Source organism: Bubalus bubalis, chromosome 1 (assembly GCF_019923935.1).
Source record: "Bubalus bubalis isolate 160015118507 breed Murrah chromosome 1, NDDB_SH_1, whole genome shotgun sequence".
In the NCBI taxonomy this organism is placed as follows: domain Eukaryota; kingdom Metazoa; phylum Chordata; class Mammalia; order Artiodactyla; family Bovidae; genus Bubalus; species Bubalus bubalis.
In genome coordinates this window covers 108,922,506-108,940,326 of record NC_059157.1, presented here as the reverse complement: position 1 = coordinate 108,940,326, position 17,821 = coordinate 108,922,506, and the positions used below count along the sequence as shown (strand labels likewise).

At 38.7% G+C, this 17,821-nt stretch overlaps 1 long non-coding RNA gene across 2 annotated transcripts in view; it reads left to right on the top strand.

Moving 5' to 3' along the window:
* Nucleotides 1–6,099: 6,099 nt before the first annotated feature.
* Nucleotides 6,100–17,821, top strand: part of LOC123333420 — a 22,535-nt gene continuing 10,813 nt past the window's right edge. For both annotated transcript variants that reach the window (XR_006550760.2, XR_006550769.2), the window contains exons 1-3: nt 6,100–6,158; nt 8,798–8,888; nt 9,281–9,367. This is a non-coding gene — a long non-coding RNA (uncharacterized LOC123333420). The remainder of the gene's footprint in view (nt 6,159–8,797; nt 8,889–9,280; nt 9,368–17,821) is intronic.

The following is a 17,821-nucleotide window of genomic DNA, read 5'->3' as shown; positions in this document are numbered from 1 at the left end:
TAGCTCTATAAATGGAAACAGTGGCTGCTCCTGAGCGTCAGGGCAAGAATGTGGGCTAAGGCCCACTTGCTTTGAACAAGTGCTCTCTAAGCAGCAGAGAGTGGGGTTCCTAGGCCCTTTTCAAGGCAGTACAAATCTGTGCCAGAACAGGGTATGTGTGTGTAGGGCTAGCTAGCCTTGAAACCTGCACAAGATGGTGGGCATAGCTTGCTCTGCTTGACTTTGGAGGCAAGTGGGATGGAAGGCTACTGAATAATAGGGGAGAACTGGAGTCACTAGCCTGAGGTTTGCATGAACTCTACTAATCAGCTTGCTAAGTGCAGAATGGATATATTGTCTAGAGGATCTCAGGGGGCACCTCAGTGCAGAATCAAAGCATGAGATTGGGAGAAGCATATATCCTTCCCACCCTCTTCCAGGGTCCTCTGATGATGTCCAGTGATCCCTTCCTTACACCTGCAGGTGGAAGATTGTTTTGTTTTTGTTTATTTGGATTATCTTATTTTGGATTAAACTTTTCTGAGTATTTCAGCATTAGCTTTGTCACCAGTTGCATGATGATAAAAGTAGTCTCTAGTTCCAGGAATTTGTTCACTACTGAGGGGGTATGACGTTGTGGTAAAAGGTCTGGACTCCAAGGCCAAGTCACCCTGGCATGAAGCTACCTTGGTTTTGAAACTTGTTCACCGAATATACTTGTACAGAGTAGTTACTACTCTATACTTAATTTCTTATACTTGAATATAGTTTTTCACGATATCTATTTCAGAGCATTGTTCTGAAGATTTAAAAGAATATATATTGAGAATTTAGGCAAGTTTTGGGGACAAAGCCGGTACTCCATTTGTCAGCTAGAGAAGCAATACATCACTGACTGAGAGGCAGACTCTAATAGGCAGGCTATATGGATTAAAAGGACAGCCTTGCCACCTTCCTGCTGTGTGGGCTTGGGTTTGTCATCTTTTCTCTCTGTGCCTCAGTTGTGTCATCTGAAAATGATACTACATCTCAATGTTGTTGTGATAATTAAATGCTTGAATATATGTAAAACCATTAGAATACCACCTCTAGTATAGTAAGCTTATATGCTAGCTATTACTATAATTATTATGGGAAGAATTTCTTAGGTCGAGGGACTGTGTGGCAGGTGGCAAGACAGTGGTAAAGAGTGTGGATTCTGGAGATTACTGTTCCCTACATTGGTTTTGTCATCTGAAAAATGGGGGTAGGCATAGAACCAAACCCCCAGGAGAGTGGTGAGGATTAAATGAGACAGTGCGCAGAGTGAGACCCACTCCTGGCTGGGGAAGGAATGTGGTTAGTTTAATTTATTGCTCTCATAACTGCTGAGGAGGCTGAAACCTGCTGTGCACGCCCACAAGGCTGCTCTTACAGTTCTCAAATCACACTGGAGCTTACCACACCCCAGGATCCTCCCAAATCCCCTCACACTAGAGCACAGGGGTCTCTCTTCTTCCCTCAACAGGGGTCTTCTTGGGTCTTTCTCTTGAGCCCTTTATGCTGTTAGGCTTTTTGAAACCATAACTTTTTCTTTTAATTGGAAAAAGTTTTGATTGGTCAAAACAATTTAGGGATGCTAGAAGACATATAGACAGACAAACAGCATCCAAATAGCTGCCGAGCACTTACCATGTATCAAGTCCTATGGGTATGTTCTCTTCAGAATAACCACTTTATTGAGCTATAATTTACACATCATAAAAGTCACAATTTTAAGGTCTCCAATTCAGTGGATTATAGTGTATTCACAGAATTTCACGACCATCTCCATATCTAACTTTAGAACATTTCATCACTACAAAATAAACCCTATACCTTTAGCGTTACTTTCCATTCTCTCCTACCCCAAGCCCCTGGGCAATCACTAAACTATTTTCTGTCTGTATGGATTTGTCTACTATAAACATCTGGTTTATGTGTGGCCTTTTGTGAATGGCTTTTCTTCATTTAGCATAGTGTTCTCAAAATCCCTGTATGCCATAGCTTGAATCAGTGCTTCATTTTCCCCATTCATTTTTTGCTGTAGGATAATATACAATTGCATGCATAACATGCATTTTGTTTATTCTTCAGTTGGTAGACATTTGGGTTCCTTCCACTTTTTGGCTATGATGTATAATACTATTATGAACATGCATGTACATGTTTTGTGTGGACATATGTTTTCATTTCTCTTGGATATATACCTAGGAGTGGAATCACTGAGTCATATGATAATTCTTAAATATAATCTTTTGAGGAACTCCCAGAATGTGCTCTTTTATCTAATCCACTGACTCCATTCCTACAGTGCTCCTGTGACATGGTTGTTGACTGCCTCATTTTCCACACAATGAAGCTGAGGCACAGAGAGTTTAAGTAACTTGCCCTCTTTCACAGAGCAAGTGATTGGTAGAGTCAGAATCCAGTCTTTATAATATCACTGATTGCTTGTGTCTCCTGTTCAGGATTCTGAGAAATGTGTTCACTATCAGCCTGCCAGGCTCCTTTGTCTATGGGATTCTTCTCCAGGGACTCTTCCTGATCCAGGGATCGAACCTGGGTATCCTACATTGCAGGCAGATTCTTTACTATCTGACCACTAGGGAAGCTCCCATATGAGTTTTAAAGGAAATCTGAGGACAGGAATTTTCAAATGCAAAGGCTATTGTTAGTGGCCAGAGTGCACAATACCCCTTCTGTAGGTAAACTTGGTTTTTGATGGAAATTAAACTTGAATGAAGGGAGTTGTGGAAATTAACCCATGGTGATATCCACAGGGTTAGGATCTTATTTGGAAAATGACCAGCAAAACATAAATGCATCAATGCCAGCTTTGACTTGAAAAGTTTCATATAGAATCTGAGTACCAGTAGGTTGATAATTAAATATGTTGGAAATATCTTCTCCCAATTTGTTTGTTTGTTAATTTTTTTTATGGTGGCTGATGAAAAAATATTGTAGTTTAGTTTTAGAGCAGTTTTAGGTTTATAGCAAAATTTGAGGAAACTACAGAAAATTCCTTTATATCCCCCTCCCCACTTTCCCCATAGCTTCCCTCCCCCACTCTCTACATCCCTCACCACAGTGTGCATTTATTACAATTGATAAACATACATTATCATCCAAAGCCCCTCATTTACATTAGGGCTCACTCTTGATGTTATACATTCTATCTATGGGTTTAGACAAATTTTTAATGACATTCATGTACCATTGTACCATATGGAATATTTTCGCTGCCCTAAAAATCATCTGTGCTCTGCCAATTAAAGTTTAAAATTTTGATGTGTATATCTTTACCTAAAGGCACAGACTCTGGAGCCAGGCTGCCTGGATTCAAATCACAGCACTACCATTTACTAGCTGTGTGACTTTGCGAAAGCTACTTAATGTGTTAGTGCTTCAGTTTTCTCATCTGTGAAATGGGATAATAAAGGTGTCTACCTCAAAGGGCTCTTGGGAGGATTAAATGAGATTATACAAGTAAAATGCTGATAATGGTGCCTGGCATATGAGTCAGTCAGTTCAGTCGCTCAGTTGTGTCCAACTCTTCGTGACCCCATGGACTGCAGCATGCCAGGCTTCCCTGTCCATCACCAACTCTTGGAGCCTACTCAAACTCATGTCCATCGAGTTGGTGATGCCATACAACTATCTCATCCTCTGTCATCCCCTTCTCCTTCTGCCTTCAATATTTCCCAGCATCGGGGTCTTTTCCAATGAGTCAGTTCTTCTCAAAAGGTGGCCAAAGTATTGGAGTTTCAGCTTCATCATCAGTCCTTCCAATGAATGTTCAGGACTGATTTCCTTTAGGATGAACTGGTTGGATCTCTTTGCAGTCCAAGGGACTCTCAAGAGTCTTCTCCAACAGTTCAGAAGCACCAATTCTCTGGCCCCCAGCTTTCTTTATAGTTCAACACTCACATCCATACATGACTACTGGAAAAACCATAGCCTTGACTAGACAGACCTTTGTTGGCAAAGTAATGTCTCTGCTTTTAATATGCTGTCTAGGTTGTTCATAGCTTTTCTTTCAAGGAGGAAGCATCTTTTAATTTCATGGGTGCAATCACCATTTGCAGTGATTTTGGAGCCTCCCAAAATAAAGACTCTCACTGTTTCCATAGTTTCCACATCTATTTGCTATGAAGTGATGGGACCAGATACCATTATCTTAGTTTTCTGAATGTTGAGCTTTAAGCCAATGTTTTCACTTTCCTTTTTCACTTTCATCAAGAAGCTCTTTAGTTCTTCTTCACTTTCTGCCATAAGGGTGGTGTTGTCTGCATATCTGAGGTTATTGATATTTCTCCTGGTAATCTTGATTGCATTTTGTGCTTCATTCAGCTTGGCATTTTGCATGCTCTACTCTGCATATAAGTTAAATAAGCATGGTGACAAGATACAGCCTTGATGTACTCATTTACTGATTTGGAACCAGTCTGTTCCACTTCTAACTGGTGCTTCTTGATTTCTCAGGAGGCAGGTCAGGTGCCTGGAATTCCCATCTGTTTAAGAATTTTCCACAGTTTGTTGTGATCCACACAGTCAAAGGCTTTGGTGTAGTCAATAAAACAAAAGTAGATGTTTTTCTAGAACTTTCTTGCTTTTTTTGATGATCCAGTGGATGTTGGCAATTTGATCGCTGTTTCCTCTTCCATAAGCCTCTTATCCCTATCCATCAGAGGGCGGACAGAGTGAAAATCACAGTTACAGAAAACTAACCAAACTGATCACATGGACCACAGCCTTGTCTTGCTCAATGAAACTATGAGCTGTGCCTTGTAGGGCCACCCAAGACGAATGGGTCATGGCCAAGAGTTCTGACAAAACCTGGTCCATTGGAGAAGGAAATGGCAAACCACTTCGGTATTCTTGCCTTGAGAACCCCATGAACAGTATGAAAAGGCAGTAAGGTATGACACTGAAAGATGAACTACCCAGGTTGGTAGGTGCCCAGTATGCTACTGGAGAAGACTGGAGAAATAACTCCAGAAAGAATGAAGAGATGGAGCCAAAGCAAAAAAAACAACACCCAGTTGTGGATGTGACAGATGATGGAAGTAAAGTCTGATGCTATAAAGAGCAATATTGCATAGGAACCTGGAATGTTAGGTCCATGAATCAAGGCAAATTGGAGTGGTCGAACAGGAGATGACAAGCGTGAACATCGACATTTTAGGAGTCAGTGAACTAGAATGGACTGGAGTGGGTGAATTTAACTCAGATGACCATTATATCTACTACTGTGGGTAGGAATCCCTTAGAAGAAACGGAGTAGCCATCATAGTCAACAAAAGAGTTTAAAATGCAAATGACAGAATGATCTCTATTTGCTTTCAAGTCAAACCATTCAATATCACAGTAATCCAAGTCTATGCCCTGACCAGTAATGCTGAAGAAGCTGAAGTTGAATGGTTCTTTGGAGACCTACAAGACTTTCTAGACCTAACACCCCAAAATATGTCTTCTTTATAGGGGACTGGAATGCAAAAATCAAGAGCTACCTGGAGTAACAGGCAAATTTGGCTTTGGAGTACAAAATGAAGCAGATTAAAGGCTAACAGAGTTTTGCCAAGAGTACACACCAGTCATAGCAAATACCCTCTTCTGACAACACAAAAGCAGTCTCTACACATGGACATCACCAGATGGTCAATACCAAAATCAGATTGATTATATTCTTTGCAGCCAAAGATGGAGAAGCTCTGCACAGTCAGCAAAAACAAGACCAGGAGCTGACTGTGGCTCAGATCATGAACTCCTTATTGCCAAATTCAGACTGAAATTGAAAAAAGTAGGGAAAACCACTAGACCATTCAGGTATGCCCTAAATCATATCCCTTACGGTTATATAGTGGAAGTGACAAATAGATTCAAGGGATTAGATCTGATATACAGAGTGCCTGAAGAACTATGGACAATTCTTTGGCATTGCCTTTCTTTAGGATTGGAATGAAAACTGACCTTCTCCAGTCCTGTGGCCACTGCTGAGTTTTCCAAATTTGCTGGCATATTGAGTGCAGCACTTCCACAGCATCATCTTTCAGGATTTGAAATAGCTCAACTGGAATTCCATCACCTCCACCAGCTTTGTTCGTAGTGATGGTTTCTAAGGCCCACCTGACTTCACATTCCAGGATGCCTGGCTCTAGGTGAGTGATCACACCATCGTGATTATCTGGGTCATGAAGATCTTTTTTGTACAGTTCTTCTGTGTATTCTTGCTACCTCTTCTGAATATCTTCTGCTTCTGTTAGGTCCATACCATTTCTGTCCTTTATCGAGCCCATCTTTGCATGAAATGTTCCCTTGGTATCTCTAATTTTCTTGAAGAGATCTCTAGTCTTTCCCATTCTGTTGTTTTCCTCTATTTCTTTGCATTGATCTCATCTTACACACTAACAAATTAATGCCTGGCATATAGAAAATGCTTTATGAAGATAGGATTTTATTTAGGTTTTATGGCTTGTACTTTTGTCTAAGAAACCCTCTTTACCCTGAGCCGTAAAACTGTTCTCTCCTCTGTCTCTAATCTGCTGTTTAATTTGTCCTCCCTTTGTGGAGTTTTTAAGTCATATTGGTTGTTATCCTGCTTATGTTTTCAAGCTTCTCTTCTGTCTCTAAGCACTTAAGAAACCTAAGTAGTGTATGTTCTGTGTCTGAATTGTATTTGAAGTGTTTGTTGGTTTGTGTGCGGATAGATTCTTGCTTTTTTCTGCTGCTCTTCAGTCAAGGAAACTTTTTATCTGTGTTTGTGTATGTGTGTGTGTGTGTATCTGTATATAGTTAAACTACACTTTTATCCAAGGACCCAGGGTGTCTACCAAACTGGGATCAATTTAAATCAAACTTTCTCAGTGTTTTTTCAGATAACATGAATATAGACCAAAAAAACCCGTGTGGCTGGCTTGTTACAGATATTCCAGTATATTTCTTCACCTCTGTCCGGTGCCAGAACCGAAAGTGGTGATAATCTTTGCTGTCTGGCAGGGTTAGTTTCTCATCCATCCTCTCTCTAGGGAGGTGCTTCTGGGGGCTTGAGGTTTTATCCTATGTTCCCCATTCCCACTGCTCACATGGCAGATGATGCAGAAGCTTAGGGTCTTTAGGTTTTAAGCAAAGAGGCTTCAAGGAAAATCCAGTCCTGGTGCTTACTTATTTTCCGGGATTCCTGATGTCATTTCAGTTTTGGGGCTCTGTGAATTCTTTTTGTCACTTCAGCGGTGTGCTTGAAAATGTATTTCTGTGTACTTTTTAATCCAATGTTTTAGTTGCTTCTATCAATAGCAGTTATTCAGAGTATTTAATTTGCAGTATTGCCAGTAATGTATGTCTTCATCCTTTTTCTGCTCCTTATTCCCCCTCTGTCCCATCTCTCCTTCCCATCCCCTCCTCCTTCCTTTCCTCCCTTCCTTCCTTAGCTTGCCTATAATTGTTCAGCAAACCAGCTTCATCCTAGAAAGAGGAGGCCTAAAGAATAAAAGCCTTTTGTATGGGTGATGGGCTTTCATTATCCTAGCACCAATTTTCTTGCAGATTTTTATTTATTGAATTATGTATAAATAATGTTCTAACTCCTCTTAGCAAAGTATAGTGCTTTATTCATTATTATATCCACAGCGAACTAGAGAATTATAAGGCAGTACACACAAATTTTTCTTCGGCTGTATATAAAAAGAAATAGCATTTACAGGAATGTAAACTGCACAAGTTAACCCTGTCTCTGTCCTTAAGCCTTTTGACTGTATTCAGTTCCACTGCTGTGGGCCAGGCTTTCATCTCTCTAATGTTTGGACATTCCAAACTTTCTTGGGCAATTCTGAAGTCCATTTTCTAAGGATTATTATAAACCTGTTATTTAAACGTCTTAAACCTGTTTTATTCTCAGATGTCTAAATTGGCTCCTCGTAGGGGATCCACTTTATTTTCTTCTCTGGGCATCAGGAATGATCATGATGGATGGTCTGGTCTGAACTGAAGGTGTTGAATTGCAATCCTTGCAGCAAAGATTCTCTTGGTGGAGGTGATTTTTATTATCCACAAAGAATGGGTTGATCCTACCTTCCTAAACCATTCAGAGAAATTTAGCCAGGAGCTAGCATGTGAAGTTCGTAGATCATTCATTCACCAGACATTTTACAAGACACCCACTGTGAACCAGGGGTTAATGCTCTGTATGAAGGACTGGAAATGTAGTTTTTAATAGGATGGACTCCTTGTACCAGTGTATTACACCATCATGTTTTACAGCTTAAATTTACACGATGTTATATGTCAATTATATCTCAATGAAGTGGGAAAAATATGACAGATGCCCTGATCTCAGGGAGTTAATGGTTTAATAGGAATGGTATTAAATCTCCCCAATACTCTGTGTTCTAAGAGAAATACTGCTTTCCCCTTCCCAAATAATACTCTGGAGATAGGGTTGGTTTAATAAATATGCAACATTTATAAAGTTGTGATCTCAGTAGTGTAGCTCTGGTGCCAGAGTAGTTTTGCATTTTTAAAATCAATACCTTGAGATATATTTTGATACTTATTCAATATCTATCTTAAACATTGAGGAATCTTCGCACCTTCTACTAGAATGTTTTGTTCTATTTTCTAATACTCCAAACTTGGAGTCCCTTACTTTTTAATACTTCAAAGCTCTCCATCCAGCCCATCCTGATAATGCTTCTTTATTCAGTCCCCCACTGTGTACACAATGTCCCTGATAATTACAATTATTCCCCTAATGGCTTTTCTTGTGATAATTTTCCTAGCAGCTTTGGCTCTTTCTTTACAGAGAGTGGAACTGGGAGAAAAGGCTCAGTAACCTGAGGGGAAAGTGGTGAATACCAGCATGTTAATATCTCCATCTCATCACATCAGTTTGTGTAAGATAAAACTCTCCACAAGCACATGTGATTTGAACTGATCTTTACTTTGAGGGGTAATAGTGTATTGTGGCCCATATGTGGAAATGTGGATATTAAAAAATGCCAGTTTTCAAGGAGCCCAGTTACCAAGTCATCACATCCTAAGATAGAGTCATCTTGTTGGCCACTAAGAGTAGTCAAGAAGGAAGTTTGAACTGTTACTAGGAAGAAGGGGTGGACTTCCTGGAAGGATGATCTGGGAGAGTTAAGGAAGACAAAGGGTAGAGGGGGAGCGTAATGGATAAATGTAAAGGGGCCGTGGAGAGCCCAGAAAGGGAGGCATAGAATCAAGGGATTGTGGACTTATGCATTTTCCAAGGCTATGGAATCTAAGTTCTTTTTATTTCCAGGGCACATATGCTGTTTTCTGAATCATGGCTTACATCATCTAAAATGCATCTTTTTTCCTGACTCCAGTGGACTAACATGAAAAACAGGTATATTTTACTATTCTGCTCACATAGTGGAGATCTGATGGGGCAGGCTTCTAATAGCTTAAATTATACTGTATACATGTACTTTGCAGTGATTTGACATGGTATCTTATATTTTTGGTGGTGATTGGTTATAAACTTAAAACTGCCCTTTCCTAAATTTCTTCCCTGGTGGCTCAGCCAGTAAAGCATCTGCTTACAATGCGAGAGACCTGGGTTCAATGCCAGGTTGGAAAGATCTCCTGGAGAAAGAAATGGCAACCCACTCCAGTATTCTTGCCTTGAAAACTCCATGGGCGGAGGAGCATGGTAGGCTACAGACCATGGGGTCACAAAGAGTTGGACACGACTGAGTGACTTCATGTTCACATTCCTAAATTTAGTCGTAAGATTCCATATTTTAATCTTTCTTCAGTGTAACTGTATATTGGATCCCACCAGGTACATGAAATTCCCTGAGACTGTCAGGACTCCCCTCTGGTGATGTGGTAGGGCTTTCCTCAGTGTCCTCAGAGAGGACTTCCTATAGGATATTGTCACTGTTGATATTGATTAGTCCCTGGAGGATTTACTTTGGCCTTGTCATTTCTATTGTTTCAATCCCTCAAAGTATGCAGAAATCATATTGTTTCCTTGTTCTATGGTACTATTAGTTTGTCAGGGCTCTTATAACAAAATATCAGAGACTGGGTGGCTTGTAAATAACACACATTTATTTCTCAAAGTCCTGGAAGCTGGGAAGTCTAGGATCATAGCCCTGATGGGTGTGGTCCTGGTACGAACCCATCTTCTCACTGTGTCTGCACATTATGGGAAGGACAAGGAATCTGTCTAGGTCTCTGTTATTAGGGTATTAATCCCAGTTGTGAGGGCTCAGCTCTCATAACGTAACTACCTCCCTAAGGCCTCACTTCCTTGTACTGTTACCTTGAAGGTTAGGATTTCAACATAAGAATTTTCAGGAGACAGAAATGTTCAGACCATAGCAGTAATTATCTGAATAAGGCTGACCTGTCAGCCTCAAAATTTGAGGGTGTTGTATGTCAGTCTAGAATTTAGTATCCTGTGGTAGGTACTTAGCTGTGATTACATAAGAATCACATAAAGAATTTTTACTTTCTAAAAAATAGTTTTGAAAAAAGTTGTAAATAGTTATGGGGAAATTAGTGTTCCATATGTAAAAATATAGGATCCAGGGCTTCCCTGGTGGCTCAGTGGTTAAAGCGTCTGCCTCCAATGTGGGAGACCTGGGTTCGATCCCTGAGTCGGGAAGATCCCCTGGAAAGGAAATGGTAACCCACTCCAGTATTCTTGCCAGGAGAATCCCATGGACAGAGAAGCCTGGTAGGCTACAGTCCATGGGGTCGCAAAGAGTTGGACATGATTGAGCGACTTCACTATATCAGATCAGATCAGATCAGTCGCTCAGTCATGTAGGACTCTTTGCGACCCCATGAATCGCAGCACGCCAGGCCTCCCTGTCCATCACCAACTCCCGGAGTTCACTGAGACTCACGTCCATCGAGTCAGTGATGCCATCCAGCCATCTCATCCTCTGTCGTCCCCTTCTCCTCTTGCCCCCAATCCCTCCCAGCATCAGAGTCTTTTCCAATGAGTCAACTCTTTGCATGAGGTGACCAAAGTACTGGAGTTTCAGCTTTAACATCATTCTTTCCAAAGAAATCCCAGGGCTGATCTCCTTCAGAATGGACTGGTTGGATCTCCTTGCAGTCCAAGGGACTCTCAAGAGTCTTCTCCAACACCACAGTTCAAAAACATCAATTCTTCGGCGCTCAGCCTTCTTCACAGTCCAACTCTCACATCCATACGTGACCACAGGAAAAACCATAGCCTTGACTAGACGGACCTTTGTTGGCAAAGTAATGTCTCTGCTTTTGAATATGCTATCTAGGTTGGTCATAACTTTCCTTCCAAGAAGTAAGTGTCTTTTAATTTCATGGCTGCAGCCACCATCTGCAATGATTTTGGAGCCCAGAAAAATAAAGTCTGACACTGTTTCCACTGTTTCCCCATCTATTTCCCATGAAGTGATGGGACCAGATGCCATGATCTTCGTTTTCTGCATGTTGAGCTTTAAGCCAACTTTTTCACTCTCCTCTTTCACTTTCATCAAGAGGCTTTTTAGTTCCTCTTCACTTTCTGCCCTAAGGGTGGTGTCATCTGCATATCTCAGGTTATTGATATTTCTCCCGGCAATCTTGATTCCAGCTGTGTTTCTTCCAGTCCAGCATTTCTCATGATGTACTCTGCATATAAGTTAAATAAACAGGGTGACAATATACAGCCTTGACGTGCTCCTTTTCCTATTTGGAACCAGTCTGTTGTTCCATGTCCAGTTCTAACTGTTGCTTCCTGACCTGCATACAGATTTCTCAAGAGGCAGATCAGGTGGTCTGGTATTCCCATCTCTTTCAGAATTTTCCACAGTTAATTGTGATCCACACAGTCAAAAGCTTTGGCATAGTCAATAAAGCAGAAATCGATGTTTTTCTGGAACTCTCTTGCTTTTTCCATGATCCAGCAGATGTTGGCAATTTGATCTCTGGTTCCTCTGCCTTTTCTAAAACCAGCTTGAACATCAGGAAGTTCACGGTTCACATATTGCTGAAGCCTGGCTTGGAGAATTTTGAGCATTACTTTACTAGCGTGTGAGATGAGTGCAATTGTGCGGTAGTTTGAGCACTCTTTGCCATTGCCTTTCTTTGGGACTGGAATGGAAACTGACCTTCTCTAGTCCTGTGGCCACTGCTGAGTTTTCCAAATTTGCTGGCATATTGAGTGCAGCACTTCCACAGCATCATCTTTCAGGATTTGGAATAGCTCCACTGGAATTCCATCACTTCTACTAGCTTTGTTCGTAGTGATGCTTTCTAAGGCCCACTTGACTTCACATTCCAGGATGTCTGGCTCTAGGTGAGTGATCACACCATCATGATTATCTGGGTCGTGAAGATCTTTTTTGTACAGTTCTTCTGTATATTCTTGCCACCTCTTCTTAATATCTTCTGCTTCTGTTAGGTCCATACCATTTCTGTCCTTTATTGAGCCCATCTTTGCATGAAATGTTCCTTTGGTATCTTCGATTTTCTTGAAGAGATCTCTAGTCTTTCCCATTCTGTTGTTTTCCTCTATTTCTTTGCACTGATCGCTGAAGAAGGCTTTCTTATCTCTTCTTGCTATTCTTTGGAACTCTGCATTCAGATGTCAAGACCAACCCCATGGAAAAGAAATGCAAAAAAGCGAAATGGCTGTCTGGGGAGGCCTTACAAATAGCTGTGAAAAGAAGAGAAGCGAAAAGCAAAGGAGAAAAGGAAAGATATAAACTACACTATATAACTAGTACTAAAATGAATATAGGATGGATTACTAATTTGTGGATATAAGACACAGAAAAGGAACTTGAAACAAATAGAGGAAATATTTATTGAGTTTCTGGAATGCATTTTTAACCTTAGAACTGGAAAATAATCACCCAGGAAAATATCAATGGATTTAACTAGGTAAAAATTTTCAAATGTACATAAAAATATAGGGAATTAAAAGTTCACTATAATTTCAGTAAATACTATAGAAGAAGTTAATATTTACACAAAGAACTCATAATAAGATACAAAACTATTAGAGCTCAAAAAGTGAAAGAGTAAACAAATATATGGGAACAAAGAACTCATGAAAGGGGAACTTGAAGTGATTATTAAAAACTTGGGAAAAAATGTTCACCATTGTTAATTACCAAAAACCTATATATTAGGACAGTTATGAAATGCTACATTTTGTCTATCAAATTAGGGAAAACTTAGAAAACAGTAATACAGAATCTAAAGGGAACATGATGTCACAAAAAGCATCCCATATTACATATAAAATTAATAATTGACAAAAACTTCTGAAAAGTAATTTGGAAATATATAACAAGAACCTTTAAAACATTCTTATCCCTTGCTCTAACAATTGTATCTTATGGACTTTGTCCAACAGAAATAATAAATTTTAAAAGCAAATGTTAGGCATCTGAGAGGACAGGATGGATGTACTTTTTCCTTATCCTCCTCCTATGTGCAGTGTGCAGAGTGGTAACACGGCACTTCTACCCTCCCAGCCAGCGTCGTATCAGCAGAGGCCTGGTGTGGGGCCAGAAGTTCCAGCCTTGCCCAGAGACAATGAGAAGCCCATCTAACTGTGTCAGTGAGGGCTGAGAAATGTACCTGGACTTCTAACCGCACCTGGAAGTGAAAAAGTGGGACCTATCCCTTCCTCTGTCAGAGCAGTGCCAGAGAAAGCTAACTAAAAGAGGATTTGAATAAGACATATTTATCCAGAGTCTTATTATTTAATATCCAAAATGTACAGGTTTGAGTAGAAGAATCACTTACCATGCTAAGAACTCGGAAAATCTGAACTGAATGAAAAGGCGGTCAACAGACACCACTGCCAAGAGACAGAGATCTGTCAAAGATTTTCAAGCAGCCATCAGAAAAATGCTCCAAGAAGCAATTATGAACACACTTGGAACAACAGGAAATCTCAACAAAGAAATAGAAGATATTAAGAGGAACTAAATGGAAAATTAGAATGGAAAAATATAATACTTGAAGTAAAACTCTCAGTGGTTGAACTCGATAGGAATAGGAGAATAGAGGGGACACAGGAAAGAATCAGTAAACTTGATGACAGAATAATAGAAATTATTCAATCTAAACAGCAGACTGAAGTAGTCTAAAAAATGACAGCATCTCAGGGACCTGAAAGACTTAAACAAAGGTATGACATTTGTGTCACTGGAGTCCTGGAAGTAGAGGAGAAAGAGAATGGGGGGAAAAGTGCTCAAAGAAATAAGGGATGACTTTTCTCAAATTTGGTGAAGGATGTATTTATAGATTCAAGAAACTGAGTGAACCCAAAACAGAAATCTATACCAAGACACATCATAATCAAATTTATGAAAGCTGAAACAAAGGAAAAATCTTAAAAGCAGTGAGAGAAAAGTGACAACTTTTCTGTGGGAGAGAAATGGTTAAAAAGATGGCCTATTTCTTATTAGAAAACATGAAGGCCAAGAGGAAGTGGCACAAGATTTTTCTAGTCCTAGAAGAAAAGACTTGTCAACTCAGAATTATATAATCAGTAAATATATCCTTCAGGAATGAAGGGAAAATCAAGACATTCTAAAATGAAGGAAATCTAAGAATTCATCACCAGAAGACCTACCTAAGAGAATTCATCACCAAAAGTATGACTAGGGAAGCTCTCTAAAGAGAAAGAAAAAATTTTAAAAGAAGGTATTTTGGAATATCGGAGATGAAGAAAGAGCAGTGGAAAGATCAACCAAAATGAGTAAGTACAGTAGAATTTCCTTATTTTTCTTGAGTTATATTTACGTTTGACAAGCAAAAGTTATAATACTGGCTGATAGGATTTAAATGTATGTAGAGAAAACATTTACATCAATTATACTATGAATAGGGGAGATAAAGAGATGTCAAGGGAGAGAGTGTTTCTAAATTTCACTTAAGCTGGTAAAATGTCAGCACCAGTAGATTATGATGGTTTATGGATATATAATATAATAACTAGGGCTTCCCCAGGTGGCACGGTGGTAAGGAATCTACCTCCAAATGCAGGAGATGTGGGTTTGATCCCTGGGTTGGGAAGATCCCCTGGAGTAGGAAATGGCGACCCACTTCAGTATTCTTGCCTAGAGAATCCCATGGACGGAGCAGACCTGGCAGGCTACAGTCCATGAGGTCGCAAAGAGTCAAATATGATTAAGCACACACACACACACACACACACACACAAAATGTAGTAACTAGAGCATCTGCTAACAAAGGTATACAATAGATGCAGTCACAGATACTATGTATAAATCAAAACACAATTCCAAAAATGTTCAAGTAACTCATAGGAAGGCTGGAAAAAAGACAATGGAGAAACAAAAACTAGGGTAAACAAGGTGAAATAATAAAATGGAAAACTTAAGGCCTGATGTATCAATAATTTCATTAAATGTAAATGGTCTAAGTACATCAATTAAAAGACACATTGACTGAGTGGATTAAAAAGAAAAAAAAAAAAACTGACCTAACTCTGTGCTGTCTATACAATTTCATTTCTTTTTTTTTTTTCTTTCAAAGTTGGAAAATTTTTTATTGTCTCTTTTTTTTTTTCACTTTTGTTTTTTTTTTTTAATTTTATTTTATTTTTAAACTTTACATAACTGTATTAGTTTAATATAATGATACAGGTAGGTTGAGAGTAAAAAGATGGGAAAAATATGTATCATGCAAACTTTAAAAAGTAGGTATGGCTATATTAATATCAGATAGAGTAGACTTTATAGCGTGGAAAGTTATCAGACACAGAAAATAAATGACATTATAACATGATGTCATTTGAAATGACTCATTATGAGTCCATCTACCAAGAAAACATAACAATCCTAAATGTTAGTGCAGCCAACAGTTGAGCTGCAAAACATGTGAGACACAAACAGAACTGAAAGGCTAAATGGACAAGTCTACTCTTAACTGAAAAACAAGGCAGAAAGTCAGCAAAGATATAGAAGAACTCAAGAACACCATTAGCCACCAGGATCTAATTGATATTTATAGAACAGTACTGTACAAGAGTAAAACACACATTCTTTTCAAATTCTCATGGAACATATGAGGATAGACCATAATCTGGGTCATAAAACAATATTCAACATATTTTAAATAATTGAAATCACACGGAAAATGTTCTGTGATAACAATGAAATCAAAGTAGAAGTCAGTAACAAAAGTTACTGAGAAGCATCCAAATACTTGGAAACTAAACAGAATAATTCTAAATAATCCATGTGTCAAATAGCAAGTCTCATGGGCATTGAAAAAGTACATTGAAGTATATGAAAATGCAAATAGACTGTATCAGAGTTTATGGCAGACTGTTAAAGCAGTGTTGAAAGAGAAATTTATACCACTAAATGCTTAGATTAGGAAAAAAGAAACATCTCAAAGCAACAACCTAAGCTCCCACCTCAGGAACCTAGAAAAAAGAACAAAATAAACCCAAATTAAGCAGAAAGAAGGAAATGAATATAAAAGCAGAAATCAATGAAATTGAATATAGAAATGTAGCAGAGAAAGTCAAAGAAACAGAAAGTTGGGTGTTTTTTTTTTTTTTAAAGATCATTAATATTGACAAATCTCTAGAAAGATTAAAAAATTCAAAAAGAGGAAATTTACAAATTAACCAATACCAGGAATGAAACAGACTATCAGTGAACATCCTGCACACATAAAAAGAATAGAAATGAAAACTATGAACAGCTCTGGACACATAAATTTGACAACTTAGGAGAAATGGGCCAATTCCTTAAAAATGTGTGAACTGCCAAAACTCACCCAGTATGAAATAGATAATTCAAATAGCTCTGTAACTATTAAGGAAATTGAATTTGTAATTTAAAAACTCTCAGAAAAGAAACCTCTAGGCCCACGTGGTTTCCCTAGAGAAGTCTATACCTATTATTAAGTGAAGTGAAGTGAAGTGAAAGTTGCTCAGTCATGTCTGATAACTTTGTGACCCCATGGACTGTACAGTCCATGGAATTCTCCAGGCCAGAATACTGGAGTGGGTAGCCTTTCCCTTCTCTAGGGGATCTTCCCAACCCAGGGATCAAACCCAGGTCTCCCACATTGTAGGGGGATTCTTTATCAGCTGAGCCATAACACCAATTCTATACTATCTATATCATCTCTTCCAGGAAATGGAATAGAAAGAATAGTTTTTAACTCATTTTATGAAACTAGTATTTATCTGTCATCAGAACCAGAAAAAGATAGTACAAAAAACGAAACAAATCAAAAACAAAAAAAGCAACTACTATAGACCAGTATCCTCCATGAATATAGATGGAAAAATCTTTAGCAAAATATTAGCAAATGAATTCAGCAATATATAAAAAGAATTATCACAGTGAATTTATTCCCAGAATGCAAGTCTGATTCAGTATTCAAAAACAGTGTAATTCAATATATCAAAAGCCAAAGAAGGAAATTATTAAATCATATCAATTGTTGCAGAAAAAATTTTTGACAACAAGTCTTAAAAAATGGAATTGGAAAAGTAACTGTTCAGAGGATAATATAGACTTTACAGAATACAGACTTGGAGAATATATTTGGAGATCAAATATTCAACAAAGAATTATTGCCTAGAATATATAAAGAATTCTCAGTCTCAACATTAAAAATATCAAATGATTCAAACAGAAAATAGGCAAAAAACCTATAAACAGATATTCCACTGAAGAGGATATACAGCTGGCAAATAGATACATGCAAAGATAGTCAACATAATTAGTCATTAGGGAAATTCAAGTCAAAACCACTACACGTGCAACATAATGGCAAAAAACAAAAACAAAGCTAACAAAACAAAGAAACAGGT